This window comes from Pygoscelis adeliae, unplaced genomic scaffold, assembly GCF_000699105.1.
Source record: "Pygoscelis adeliae isolate BGI_AS28 unplaced genomic scaffold, ASM69910v1 Scaffold14, whole genome shotgun sequence".
NCBI classification, from domain to species: domain Eukaryota; kingdom Metazoa; phylum Chordata; class Aves; order Sphenisciformes; family Spheniscidae; genus Pygoscelis; species Pygoscelis adeliae.
Window position 1 is genome coordinate 12,935,442 of NW_008825109.1, and position 9,885 is coordinate 12,945,326.

The 9,885-nt window shown below is 38.9% G+C and overlaps 1 long non-coding RNA gene across 1 annotated transcript in view; it reads left to right on the forward strand.

The window, feature by feature from the left end:
• Nucleotides 1-9,885, forward strand: part of LOC103920130 — a 107,015-nt gene that overhangs the window by 58,819 nt on the left and 38,311 nt on the right. Inside the window, exon 4 of the long non-coding RNA XR_663778.1 lies at nt 8,131-8,196. This is a non-coding gene — a long non-coding RNA (uncharacterized LOC103920130). The remainder of the gene's footprint in view (nt 1-8,130; nt 8,197-9,885) is intronic.

Below are 9,885 nucleotides of genomic sequence, written 5' to 3' on the forward strand. Positions count from 1 at the left end.
ACATTGCTATATCTATCACAAGTAGAAGGCATGCAAGGAATTATTTGTTGTTTACTCTCCTTGCTAGCTAATTCTCTGTGTTTACTGTCCTCCTACTCTAGTGACCAGGAACTAGATCAAGGTATCTTCAGATTTTAGTTTTCAAAGATAGTGGTCAAATTGGTGCAAACTGTGTAGGTGGTATTTAGTAATTATCTAATTCAAGGTAGTACTTATGATTCAGTGCAGTGTACTTAATGCTGAGCAATGTCAGGTATTCTATGCTTTATATTGTAATGATAAATTGTTTATGAAAATGAGTTCATCTTTGGTACCTTTGGCTCTAGAAGTGGAAAAAACATCTAACTGCCATACTACTTAGGCATTTCTAAGAGTGATGTGCTAAAAGCTTTTAAATTCGGGAAAAAATAGATGCTTCAGATTTTTTCTTCTGATGAATGGTGATGATAATGCCCAGTTGTATTTGCACTTAGACCTGCAAGAGACAAATGAGGTAAAGAGAATGTAAGAAGTGTTTTTCTATGTCTAAGACTTGGTATATGTGAGCGGATTGAATGTTGTACCTCTTCCTCTGAACTTATTTAATGTTTCTGGAGTGACAGTGGTGAAATAAATGGGGACTGAAACGAGTATGCTGAAGGAAATGTCTATGGCAAAGCTCTTCCTATCATCAGGTTTGGTCTGATATTTCGTAACACCACAGCATTTTTACCTGTCTGAGGTACTCTCTCTACTATCCTTTTATGCCTGAATAATCACCCGTAAAAACCTAAGTTTTTTTAAGAAATGGGGAATAGCCATAGAGCCTGGCTTTTGCTTGGGCCTTTCTATGGGCTCCTCTCAAAACCAGCCCTCCTCCGGCACTGCAGCCATGCTGCTTATTCTACCACAACTGCGCTTCCCTGTGAAGAACAGAAAGGGGGGTCCTGTTTGCAGTGAGTGATTTTTTTATACTGTGGAATAGTTATTGGAAAAGGCTCATCTGAATTTTCCATAGCTGTTTCAATTCATTATATTTGCACCCTTTGCTATTTATGAATATCTGCAGTCTTAAGGGAATAGCTCATCTTCTTAAAACATCTGTGAAGAAGGCTTTTCTTGTGTGAACAAGAGTATTGGCTGTGCATTACTCAGTTGCTATTTCTTTTTAAAGATTTTCTTTCTCTGGTAGCAAAGCAGAAAGAAGGTTGTGAAGTTCAGGTACCCAGCCTGAACTTGGCCAAAGTGGCCAAAAGTTAAATAGGTTTCAGATAACACAGTGAAAAGTTTAGAGAAGAAGGAACTTAAAGCAAGATTGTTCATGAAAATTTCAGAAAGGGGAAAATTACAGTTAAATTTATGATGAATGACATCTCTGGCTCTTACCATAGAGCATCTTGCTTAAGTATCTTAATTCGGTGCTCTTAACCTTAAGGCAGAAAAAAAGAGAAGGCACAGTGCCATTTGAAGATAAAATGAAAGTAGCAAGCAGATGATAACTTTTCATTCGCATGCATTTTACAAAATAATTTTTGTTACCTTTATATACTAGGGCCTTTGAGAATGCGGTCTGCAGAGCAAGACCATTTTATTGTGAAGTGTTATGCCATGCAATATAGTACATTAAAGCTATCCAGAAATGTGTAATATGTCCAGCACTTGCATGTCCTCTTCACTTTGTGTGTTTTCAACTTTTAACTTGTAGTAACTACAGTGGCGTACTTGCTAGTTTTGTTTTTGTGTTCAAGAACAACCACGTGAGAGAGCAGCGATTCCCTTCCTCCCTCTCTTCCTTTCCCTTCACTCCGAGAGCATTGCTGTGTTTCTTCCCCGTTCTCTCTCAGCTTTTCTCTCATGTCTTGTGTGGCTTGCCGTCGCCAGGGAAGGCTCCGATTTTTCCTTTCCAGTTAGTTTGCAAACTGCCCATTAAGCTAAGAAGGTCAGGGTGCTGGTTGTCCTGTGGGAGCTGAGTACAGACATGGAAACCATATTCGGCTGTGAGCAGAAACCCTCAGCCCAGCCCAGGTTTCCTGTCCTCTTTGCCTTCCCCTTCCTGCCTCCCGGGTGGAGGAAGGATCAGTGCCCTCTTTTCCCGTGGAGAGGTCGGTCCTGTGCAGCCTCCCTCCACCTGGCCTCCGTGCCTCCTTCAGCCGCGGATGAACAGGGCCAGGCACTCCTGCAGATACGTCTTTTTGGTTCTTTTTGTGTCGCCCTTGTGCCCTTGTATTAGTTCATAGGCAAAGCACTCTGAGATTCATCTACATCTCTAATTGTTGCCGGGCACATATGCAAGTGATTTTTTTAACAGCTTTTTAACATCCTTCTTGAATATTGGTGAAGTGAATGCTCGTTATTGAGGGCTAGCCACATGTTGAAGTGTTTTTCTACACAGGAAAATAAAAATGACTGCGTAGGATTCTGTGCCAGTCGTCCCTCAAAAGCTGCTGCTCAGACTACCTATTATTTGTAATTAGTGGCAAACACCCTTCTGAGATCTGAAAGTCAGGCTGTTCTCTTGTCCTTTTAACATACCATCACTGATGATAATAGTAGTAAATTTGAACAGGTTATGAATTCATTGTTGTTTAGTTGGAGGTTTCTACTCAGTTCTAATGAAACCATTATTTTCACCATGGTTCAAAATGCACCTGGGCTTGTAGGTTGCACCCTTGTGAGTGGTTCCTTTGAAGACACTGATGTATTGTGGCCTAAACATTTTTATGGTTAATGGTAAAACATAAGGTAGAATGAACCGAGCTGGAGTCCCACGTGCCCTGTTAGGGGGGAAAAAAAAAAAAAATCTGTTCTGATCTGTTGACTCAAATCAATAAGAAAACTACTAAAATGATAAAAATTACTAAAAACTAAGATAAAAAACTACTAAAAATAGAATCTCAAGTTTCTGTTTCTATGTAATTGTTAATTAAAGACATTTGAATTGGCTTTCTGAGTTTCATGAGCCTGGAGAAATGAACTTAGTTTTAAATAATCTCAAAGATCTTTATGGGAGAATCCACACATGTCATTTTTATAGCTGAGGCATAACAACAGACAGAGTTTGCTCGTGGTCCCTGGAAGTCAGTGCGATCCCTGTGGTCCAAGCTGTGGGACTATAGTGGCAAGCAGCCAGAGTGACAAGCAGTATTTCCACTTACTGGTGGCACCTAGGCAGCCATCTTTAGCTTATAGGGAAAAGAAAAGGGTCTCTGGACTCAAAACCGTGCGTGTGGCATTTCACTCTGAAAGTCCGTTTGAGAGAGCTTATACCATGTCACTGCGTCAGAGGGCTTTCCGCTGACCGCTGGCCCTTGAAAAGGTCCAAATCTGGAAAAGAGAGGAACTAAGCCATGGACTGATTTACTGGGGCTGTAGGAAGTTTCTCTTCTGCCAGACAGCTCCCACCAGTTGACCAGAGCAGGGCCGATCGCAGGCGTGCTGGCTCGGAAGGCAGAGCAGGGTCACTTCCATCCCCTGATGTTGTACCCACCACCTCCTCCTGGCCTCTCGCTGCTGCTGGGCCATGGTGGCTGCTCCTTCTCCTGGTCCTCTAGGCCCCACTGGCATCGCCCTTCGTCATCCGGAGAGGTTGCCCCAAGCTCTCTCCTCCTCCCAGCCACGCCTGCCCTCCCCAAAACCCGGGTGCAGGCCTCCAGGGTGCAGCAGGAGCAAGGCAGGGGCTGCCCCACGCTGCCAGCCTGCCGCCCCCACCGCCCCAGCCCCAGCCGGGGGGGCAGCCAGCCCCCGCAGCCCTTCGGCTGGTGGACAGCCCCCGGACCTCCCTCCGAGGGCTGCGCTGCCATCGTAACTGTCTTCCTCCACTTCAAAGGCCCCATTCTCACACTTCCTTCCTTTGGTAATGAACCTTCAATTTCCTCCAGGTAAATAAAGTGAAACTGGAAAGAACTGTAAAACAAAACATAAAAGTAGCCGAGCTGGAGAGTTACTGCCCGCAGTGTCCCTGGGAATGGTTTTTCCTGTCCTCCCGCTGCGGTTTCTACCCTGTTGTCTCCCACTTTGTTTGCCCTTCCTTACCATTTTTTATCTGTAAGCTCTTTAGCGTGCAACCTCCTCTTCGCAGAAGCATTTGTACAGATGCTAATAGGTAGAGAGGCTCCTCCCATGGCCCCATTTTTATTAATGGGAGGATCAGAGAAATTACCACATTTTTAACATCTCTTTTGCGGTAGCTATTAAACTTCATGGTGTAGAAACAGTGAGTGGATTTTTGTTCATTTGTTCACAACGCTGAACTCTGAGATAAATTCTTCTGTACGAGGTTTTTAGGTGCTGTGTTTGTTGCTCAGTAGGTTACATGGTATTTTCATTTGGAAGTGACATTTTACGTGACATTTTACTTTAGAACAATGGATGGGCAAAATCAAAATTTCAGGTCTGTAGCAGAAGAGTTATGTCTATTACTTAGGCTATTTAGTAACTTGCATCTTTTATAAATTCTGCCTGATTGCATCTCTTTTCACGAAATCCAGATTAAATGCATTTTGAAGAAGGGAGGGTGCTGACTGGTCACAAATGTGCTGGTCTGCAAACTTGCAGACCAGCTGTCCTACTCACTAGGGAAGATAAGAGGGCTCAGATGAAGGGGTTTGTGCTGCTGGAAACACAACCAGCTTTCTCAGGAGACTGCTTTGAGGGAGATTGCAGCAATATTGCATCCCCACTGTTACTAGTGGGTATTACCACACACATGTATAATTTGTGCTAGATAAAATCAGGAGGTAATAAAGACAGGTAAAAAGAAGAGGTGAGAGATCTGCTGTGTACTTTTTTTTTTTCTTCAGGAGCAAAAATGTCCAGGGGATGCCACATTAACTCGGGGAAAAGCGAGTGCTGCTTTAAATCAGAAAACTTGTGTTACACCAAGTGCTTTATTTTGGGAACCATTTCAGTATGTTATGAAGGAAAGTTGCAGACTAGGCATGTTTACTAGACCTTTAATTGCTACATTTAGGAGAAAGGCACTTTTTTTTTTCCCCCTTACCCCCCTCCCCTTTTTAACGACAAGAAGCCAGAGTTTGCTGTGCAAATGAAGCAGGCTCTGCAAGAATCAGATTCACTTTGGACGACTCTTCACATTCCTAGTCATCATTACATTAGGCAGCACAATTCCATCTCTGGTTGATGGGCAGAAAAAGTGGGCAGCCTGCCAGGTAGACGTTTCCATGGCTCCCAACCCCCAAAGGTGATGCGTTTTTCAGCTAATTCAATGAAGAGTGGGCTGAACTTTGGGTATAAACTAGACAATAGCTGCCTTCGCAGTATCAGCAGAATGGTTTATGGGAATGCACTCCACATTTGGCAGAGCATCATGTGACCTTACGGCTGAGATTTTGTGATGGTGCCAACGGAGACTTGGAAAGCAGCGCCCGTTCTGACTTTTTTCCTCTTTTCTTACATGGCTCAGAAAATGGTGGATCTTAATACTTGACTTTAGCCAGCCTCAGCAAGCGATTGAGCTTTGAAGCACAACTTTGCCTTTATTCTGGCTTTTTTGGCACACCACCAGGAGGCTGTCCCTTTCACGCCTGATAAATTCTGCTTCTTATCTCCAATAGAAAAAAGAAAGAAAATATAAGCAGAATATTTATACTTCATAACTGCATTTTAAAACTACCTGTTTTATTTTTTTATTGCTGATCTGTAGTTTAGAACAGCCCTCCTGAGTGTCTGAAGGATAAAAGTTGTTTTTTATTTTTCTGGTGGGTTTTTTTTCCTTCCTTCTGTTTAATGAACAGGCATTTGAACTGGGCAAACGGGGCGACAGCATTGAACATGAGATCATTGCAGCATAGTGTAGCAAACTGGCACCCTGCCTTTTCACCCCTTTGCTCCGGCAGATTTGTGCAATCCCCATTTATAAAACCGGCACAGGGGCGAGGTGAATTTTCTGGTCTCTCCCCACCTCTAGTCCTGTGCAGGCATTTGCGGCAAGGATTGGTGCAGCTTTTGCGCAGTGCTTTGTGCCTGGAATTCCGAGAAGAGCGAGAGAGAGAGAAGACAGGCATCCTGGTCTTCTTCCGAGAAAGAACAGGAGCCCTAAGAAGAAGAAACAGATCTGAGTTTGTCCTACATACAAGAGTGCAGAAAAAAAAAAAAGTGACTCTCCTGCTTCCAAAAAAAAAAAAAAATTGGCATGTTTCACTACAGAGACATCAGGATGTGTTAGAGCTTCTTAAAACAGTGTAACAAAATGAGCCTAGGAGATTGATTCTTTTAGTAAAAAAAAAAAAAAACAAAAAAAAGAAAGAAGGAATGAATTTTTTGTTTGTTTGGTTGTTTTTTTTTCACTATTGCTTATATAGCAGTATTTGGGACTGGGTGAAAACGTACCTTTCATATCAGGTATAGCTTCTTTTTCTTTTTTTCCTCTTTTTCTTTTTTTAAGCCGTTTTAAACATGTTGTTTTGAAACTGAGTCCTTGTGTATTAATTTTAATGTAGTCAGCTGTTCACACTTTTTAAAACTAACTTTTTGGGGGTGTGTTTGATCTAATACTGCTAAAAATAGAAAGTAAACAAAAAATCGAGGGTCTATAGAAATAAATGGTTAGGCACATTTTGTCTTAGCTAAGCACTGGAGTTATGCAAAGACCTTAATGTTACATTTATTCAGTCTAAGCTTTGGTTATCTCTAAGAAAGTTGTGGGTATTTAGATCTGGTTGCTAAGGAAAGTAAATTCTTTTTTTATAGTGTGACTCATGCTTTCAGTTTCTAAAGAGGGGAAGAGAAAAAAAAACCCAAACGTGTTAAACTGTAGGAAAGGATCGCTCTTGTAGCCAGTATATTAAAGTTATTATTGAGTTAATTCACATATGAGTTTCTTACAATTTGTATCTAAATCTATTACAAAGAAAGCAGTGTAATAAGCACTGGAATAAAAGGCACATTATTGGGACATTAAAGAAGTAAGACTGGTTTGCAGCTAGTAACAGTGACTATTTTAAGATGTTTGGTAAAGCAGCACTTGTCCAGGAATAGCTGAAAACAGTATTTAAGATATCCGTTCAGAATGTTTGTGATAAGTGCATGCAGAGTTAATGTAAGTTTTGACTATATGATGCTTTAGTAGAGCCTTTTTCTTAAAGCATTTGTCTGTCTGTTGTAACGTATGACTAGGCAATTAGAAGAATGTGTAACAAAATTCATTCTGACTGACAGATTTTGAAAAGCTCAGCCAAATTGGTGTTTTATGTATTTTGGATTTTTTTTTTAATATTTTCCTAGCCTTTTTAATTTATGTTAAAAATACAGATGTCCTCAACTAGAAGTTACTTTGAAACTTACAGTGTCTTTTTCATCAGAAACGCTGATATTTTTTTCAAAATGTTCATGATAGGTGTTTGTCTAATAAAAAGCTTTATAAATATATTATGAGTTTAAAAATAGAATTGTTTTAACCTGTGCTTCACTTTTTATGCATTACTGATTAGACAGTAACTTCTAAGATTATATGCTAATTTTGCCACCGTATATTTTTGTTGTTCTGCAGTGAATTCTGGGAAATTGGTGAATGGAGACCTTATGTATATGACATATATACCTCCATTCACCCATTTTGTGCCAGAAAGTGTTTCTTAGGTTTATGGTGATACTGCCCTCCTCAATAGTTTTGTTAGAATAATTACGTATGTCATTAGTACCTAAGTCTGTTGAGAAACCAAGGCTTGCATTAGCTTAAAAGAACTTTTTAAATTTCTATATCTGGTCATAGTAATTACATCTTTTTCTTTTTTTTTTTTTCTGTAAAGTTTTGCAAACATTTCTTGATTTAAGACATTTAGTTTATCCCAGTATTTGTATGAAGTTCCGTACCAAACAACCTCATTTTATGCACTATTTGATAAAAACTATTTATTTTTGTTAAGCATGCTCCTTCCCTTCTGGAATTCATAATAAAAATAAAATATTTGTGGGGTGAAAAAAGACTAGGAAATACTAAACGAAGTAGTCCCTTTGCCAAAGTGTGTATGTTCACAGCATGTCTTCCCATGGCCCTGAGAGGGGCGTCAGCAGTGTGTCGGTTTTATATCTTAAAAGCATGATTACTAATTTTGTGTATGTTTCATGTTGTTCTGAAAACACTACATAAAACAGATATTTCAAAATCTTTCTCTCACTTTTTTTTTATTTTAGTGAAAGAAAAAAAATTAAAATGAAAAAGGAAACTGAAGAAGTTAATTATACCAGAATTCAGCGAAGGTAATACAGTGATCTTAAATATTTTTTTTTGTTAAAAAATAAAGTTAATGGCAAGAACATGAAGCAGGTTAGCTTTAAAAGAATTTCTTTCCTTCAGAGAGCCTACAAATGTAATTTCACAGATACTTTTTAAACTTTTGTTCTGATTACTTTCTGTTGGGAATATTGCAGTTTGGGTAGACTTTATACTGTATGTTTCCATGAAGCTTTAGAATGAATTGAAAGACCAATACATAACTTTTTCTTTTGTTATGTCTAGTATATAGCACATATATATTTACTAGTATATTTATATTACTAGTATATTTATAGTACATATATCTATTTGTTAGTATATAACTATAATGCAGTGACGAATTATTTTCGAAATGTGGAATATCTATTCTATTCACACACAAAAAAAGAGAGAGAAAATCAGAGAAGCAATTTTATAACACTTATTAAGATCATTCAGTAAATTTTATGTGCATTCTTATTTCTGATACTAAGATAACTATTCTAGTTTGAGTTCTTGTCTTACATATTCTATCTCCTCAGTGTCAGCAGAAAACAATTATAAAAATATCATTCCTTCTGAATGCTGAAGTGTTGTATATAAAGTGAAAGCAGGTTTAAAACAGACTGTTCTAGAAAATAAATTAACATTGTTTTAAAATGCAAAAGGGTACGCTTGAACGTGCAAGATTTAATCCACTAAATTAAAAAATTAAAAAAAAAAAGTCATTTATGAATGCTCAGCTGTCATTACTGAACTAGAAATACATGTTTCAGTCTGCAAGAAAATGAAGCATTGCCCTGATTCAAAAACTCTGTTATTGGCAGCACTCATTCTCTTGAAAGGAGTTTTGCCTGACTAGCAATGGCAGAATTAGGCCTTCAGTGGGAACTAGTGGAAGGCAGGCATTAAAATCTTATTCGGATACAGATTTCAGTAACCCACTAAAATCATAAGAGACCTTTCTATAGCACCTGGTTTTAAAATTATACCTGCTTCTTATCTCTGTATTTTACGAATGCATTTGTGGCTATATTGATACAAGTTATTCTGATGTGTCAGATACTATGCGTGAAGATGCAATATTTATCAATGTTTTCATTTAGAATATGTAAGTTATAAAACTGTATCTGTGTCTCACCTTTCTGAATTACTGGTTATTGCCTCAAAGGACCTGTTTTCTGTCTGTTGCGTAGGACACACTACATTCAGTGCGTGATAATTTCTGTCGTACTGCTTGCCGGTCACAAGAAGAGAGTATTTGTTGTAGGAGTTAACCCTGAAGTTTTGCAAGATTGCGTTTCTACTTGCATTCTTATTATTAGGGAATAGCATTGATGGGAGGATTAGTGAATAAAATATACAAATGAACTGCTTTGATTAATAGGTGTTGTTTAATCAACAAGTTATTGTCAAGCAGTACTTAGATGCCCTGTAATATGAAGAAATAGCTAAGCAGTCTTTAAAATGTTGTACAGGAGCTGCACTCCAGTGTGCCTCATTGCTTTTCTGACTTGGTGGGGTGATTTTTATTTTGCGTTGTAGTACATGATATGAGCTCAGACACAAAGGACAAACCTGTATTGTTCACTTCTATGTTACGTCCAATTATGGATTCCAGTCTTGCCTGCTGTGTGCATGCTATAGTCAGATGCAAGTTGTTGGGAGTTGAGAGTTCATTGGAAAGGCAAAGT